At 40.5% G+C, this 5,199-nt stretch overlaps 1 long non-coding RNA gene across 1 annotated transcript; it reads right to left on the bottom strand.

Moving 5' to 3' along the window:
• Positions 1-1,942: 1,942 nt before the first annotated feature.
• LOC110304372 lies at positions 1,943-3,210 on the bottom strand. The gene is made up of 2 exons (XR_002379072.1): positions 3,179-3,210; positions 1,943-1,997 (listed from the first exon to the last, which is right to left on the bottom strand). It is a non-coding gene; the product is annotated as an uncharacterized LOC110304372 (long non-coding RNA).
• Positions 3,211-5,199: the final 1,989 nt, after the last annotated feature.

Genomic DNA, 5,199 nt, shown 5'->3' with positions numbered 1-5,199 from the left:
TTACTGATTCCCTCCTATCATGGCTGTCGGCAAGAATGTCAACACCCAAATGTTCAAGTGCCCAGACATGGCCAAACTGGAAAGAAAACTGAAAACACCCTTTCTTGGTCCAGAGGAAAATCCCAAGGAACCTACTCTCCCATCAGTTACAATACTAGGGCTTAAAAGTTCATCTTAGTTTGTTGAGTTAATGAAATCCGCCCACCCCCCAAAATAGTTGATCCTTTATTTTACATTTTCTATGTGGAACCAGATTTGAATTTGATTTTTTTTTTTTTGGTCAAAAGCTAATATCACCAGGAAGATGAAAGACTATTTGGAAACTGGATGTATGGGGTTAGTATGGGAGAGGTGATCTCCATCAGAGGTCAACTGGAGAATGGCACAGGTGAGAGGTAAGGACACTTGCTATCTTTCTTCTCCTTGTGCTCCCCACCTTTGAAGGATTTCAGTTGATCTATCAATCTGCTCTCATGGATATTTCCTTCATCTGAAAAACAGGGGCACACGCACATCACAGAAAAATGGTACGAGCAACTCAGACAGACAGTGCAAAGCCACTATCTCAGTCAAGGGCTCCTCTGGTTTGACTTATAGTTTGATATTTTGCCTTCCCAAGGGTACAAAAGCATGGACCAGAGAACGTTTTCAGAGCCCATGTTGAACTGGATAGGAACATCTAGTCATTTGTTGCAAACATCATACAGGAATATGAATGCATCTTTCCTTTGCTTTGCTTTTCTTATCGTCTTTGTTTCTCCCACTTCCCTCTTCCCACCAGTTTCACTTCCTTCTTACATCTCCCAAGTTGACATTCATTACTAGGGTGAAATGGTATATAATGATGGCTTTTATCTCCAATCACAGGAAATCAAGAAAAGAGAGTTGCAGAAAGAACAAAATTATGATTTCTGGGGTAAGAAAAAGGTCATTTGAAAAATTTTTGCCAGCTCTTGAAAAAAAACAAACCAAAACAAACCAACCAACCAACCAACTAACCAACCAACCAACTAACCAACCAATCAACCATCCACCACTACCACAACAAAAGCAACCACCAACCTAGTACACAGTCAATACCAGAAGACAAAGTTTGCTTTTTAAAAAAATGAGTCTTAACTCCTAAATCGACTTCCCTTAACACTCTCACAGTGTTTGAAAAGCTCACCATCGACTGGTAGATTTGTAATCAGTTCCACCTGTTCTTTGGATGTCAATGTTATCCCAGCATCTTCCACAAAAGTTTTCACATCGTTGACATTAATTTTTTCTCCTTCAAAAAACAGAAATGGTAAGTACAGTCTGCAATATGAAGAGATATCTAAACAGCAAAAAGCACAGAAGAGAATCATCCATGTTTTTATATCACAACATGTAACTGTTAGGGAAGAAAAAAGGCACAAAGCAGAACAAACAGGAAGACAATCAGAACATTTGTCTTTCACTCTGGGGAGAGAAACTATTTAATTACACTTAATTTGAAAAAAAAAAAAAAAAGAATTGTCTGTCGTATATGCATGTGCTGGTGTATTTGTGTGTGGGCATAGAGGTAAGAGGTCAGCCTCAGCTAGGATCCTTCAGGGGACCATACACACACCTTGACTTTTTGAGTCAGTGTTTCTCAGTGACCTGGAGTTCATACAGTGTGATAGGTTGGTTGACCAGGAAGCTCGAGGGATCCACATATTTCTACCTTCCCAGTACTGGGGTTAAAAGGGTGTCCCCCCACAACCTGCTTTTATGTAGGTTCCGGGGCCTGAACTCAGGTCCTCATGTTTGTATGCCAACACCAACCTTGGGACATTTAGATGAGGGAGCAGTACACTGACAAGACTCCAGGGTTTTGTTTATATGCCTCCTGTGCTCGTGAATTTCTGTGCTATTGAAAAGATGTGAGGTATTAAAATTTAGGGGTTTAAAGTTTATATTAACTTTTAACTTGCCTATGACTGAGTTCACATCTGCCAGCACTTTTTTCAAAGGGATACTTCGGTTAGCTGTAATACAGAACACAAACAATTAAGACGCTGACATAGAACTTAGAAAAATTATAAATTAGGATCTGATAGGAGACTGTACATTTTACTAATCTATTTGTGTTTATCTTAAAGTCATATTTCCTGTTATGGGTGTAGAATTCCTCATTGGACTGTGGCCATTGTCTTGAACACAGACAGGGTCTGGCTGTTAGATGTGTCATGTCTTCATGGCACATATGTACCATGACTTCAGTCCTTGCATCTTTAGTTGCCTTCTAAACATGCCTTCAAAAGGAGGTGTTCTCTCTCTCTCTCCTCTTTCTCCCCTCCCCTACCCTCTTCTCTCTCTCTTCTCTCTGTGTCTCTCTGTTGTTGTCATCTGTCTCTCTCCTCTCTCTCTTAACTCTCTTCCTCTCTCTCCTTTCTCTCTTCTCCCTCTCTCCTCTCTCCCCTCCCCTCTCCTCTCTCTCCTCTCTCTGTGTCTCTCTGTTGTTGTCATCTCTGTTTCTCCCCTCTCTCTCCATGTCTGTCTGTCTTTGTCCCTCTCTGTCCCCACATTTAATGTAGATGTTTAGCTAGATGCTTCCTATCCTCCATCTGTTCCTGATAGGTTGTCCCCTGTGTTATCCACTTCTGTATCCATCTCGTGTCACTGATACTTTAGGAAATATTAGTGCTGTTCTACGATTTCCTATTGCAGATCTTTCTGTCTTTGCAATTCATTTACTTTTAACCACTGCTCCCATTTTCTTTTTTTCCTAGAAGTCCTTGGCCTGTCAGTGTGCTCTCAGCACTCACTGGAACACCATGGTGACTTCAGATTCCAAAAAGACAAAAGACAGCATTCCTTCTTGCTTTCAGGCCAAATTCTTCTCCATAAGAAATACCTTAAATTCTCAGATTAATCTAATTGTAGATGCTCTGTGTGTGTGTGTGTGTGTGTGTGTGTGTGTGTGTGTGTGTGTGTNTGCTCTGTGTGTGTGTGTGTGTGTGTGTGTGTGTGTGTGTGTGTGTGTGTATGTGTGTGTGTGTGTGTGTGTGTTGTCTGGATGGCTTGGAACTTACTAGGTAGCACAGGATGGCCTTGGATGGACTTTTAGTAATCCTCCTGCCAATTGCTTAAGTTACAGGCATGTAGGAATACTTATACTTAATCCCAAGATTCTGTGCCCCAGTCCCACAGGCCCCCTGGTGCTTACTGCCAGCAGTCTGCTTCTGTATCACATCCCTCATTTCCTTGTTTTTGAGTTTCAGATCCAAGTTCATGAGGAGTGTCTTCAGATTATTGGGATCAACTCTTCCACCTTAAAAGGAAAAGGGGTGGGGGAAAGGGACAGGAATGTGAGCAAACTCCAATCCAGACATAACGACTTCTCTTGCTAGAGTAACTTTCACCAGGCCTGGCTACTGTTAACAGTTAATTAGCCTGTGTGTGGAGGCATTTGTCTTTACTCCCAGGATCTGGGAGGCAGAGACAGGTAGATCTCTATGAAGCTAGCCTGGTCTTCACAGAGAGTTCCAGGACTTCATAGTAAGACTTTGTCTCAAGAAACAAAGGCAAATAAACAGAATAAAAAAAGATTAGAAAATTATTTGAAAGTGGTTTAGCAATGATGATCCTTTAAAGTTTCCATAACTCTTGGGCTACCAGTTCTACTTTTCATAGAAAGAGGTCATGTCAAAGGAGAAGGGTAGATATATATTGTACTTTTATGTATAACAGATAAAACCAAAAACCAAACGGTACCTCTAGAGGTTAAATATCTACTTAAGTGGGTACTATTGAGTACAATTTTTATTCCACAGAAAAATATAGCTACCTATAATTATTATAAAGGATGGTTATAGTAAGAGAACAGTTTTTAATTGGGTAGAGTTGTGGTGTCATGTAAATTACTGAAGTTGAAATCATTGTCCTAGCAAAAATAGTCACGTCATGAAAGACATGAATGATGCCTGCAATTGTGTCTGCCATTAAACAGCAAGCACATAACTGGTAGTGCGTCTCAAACACATTTATCCCTTGGTCGGACAAATGGATATTCCATATGCCCACCACAAATCAGTTATTTCATTTCAACTGTAGGCATGATTAATTGCTTCCAGCATTGGAAGAGAGCAACTGTTAGACAGAGTATGACCAGGACCCTGGTGTCATGTGTGCAAACTTCCAATGGGATTTTAGAGCCCTTCTGACTGTATGAAAACTTTGATATTTTAATTATAAATGGCTTGAAAATATCAAGTGGTTATGACTGGATAACTGGACTCTGAGTTGCAATATTTCCTTAATTGACCATTGCATTAAATGACAGTTCCAAGCTGAGATGGTGGTGGTTCTAACCCGGCACAGTGATGGTCGAGCTTTCATGAGATCCATCCTAGACACATAGAAATAAAGCTGTGAATTCAAGGCTGATTCCTCTGAACTTGATACTGACCTAATTTACACACCAAATATATACAAAGACATGATCAGTACATAGAAGAGGCACCAGATGAATCATAAACTAGAAGAGAAGGACCAAGGCTGAGACTATCAAATCAATCCTATTTATCACTTTCTCATGACATCTATCACTCACCTTTGGAAGTTCTCAGACTTGACAGGACTCTATTCCGAAAAACATGCTTATTTTCTGTTAAAAAAAAAGTTACAGTTCAGGACAGAGAATGTGTCAGAGGACACAGAGTCAGACTTTTTGTTCTGTGGCTGTGACCTTACAAAATGGTTCCATCTCCATCTTCAAGTCATAATGAGGTTGGGGAGTGAAGACCATGCCAATACAGAGTGAGCGCCTGGTTAGAGGCTGAGAGCTCAGGATAGAAGCTCATCTTGCCTTCTAGCCTTAGGAAGATCTGCACCTCTGTTCCTTCACTGTAACCCTGGGATGAATGTTGTCACAGTGTGTGGCTCCTAAGCACCATTAGGACTGAAATATTAACACATCTACCTCCAAGACAAACACTGGCTTATGTAGGAGAGCCCAAACCACACATTCATTGTTCTTCTTTGTATTCTTTTCCATCTTTAAACATTATTTTTAAAAAAGTATTTACTTTTACTTTTTATGTCTACGAGTGTTTGCCTACATCTATGTCTGTGTACATCACGCTTGCTGGTATACTTGAAGGCCAAAAAGCATATCAGATTCCCTGAAATTGGAGAGACAGATGGCTGAGAACCAAACCTGGCTCCTCCACAAGAGCAACAAGTGTT

The sequence above is a fragment of the Mus caroli genome, chromosome 11 (assembly GCF_900094665.2).
Source record: "Mus caroli chromosome 11, CAROLI_EIJ_v1.1, whole genome shotgun sequence".
Taxonomy (NCBI): domain Eukaryota; kingdom Metazoa; phylum Chordata; class Mammalia; order Rodentia; family Muridae; genus Mus; species Mus caroli.
This window is presented reverse-complemented; position numbering and strand designations above follow the sequence as displayed.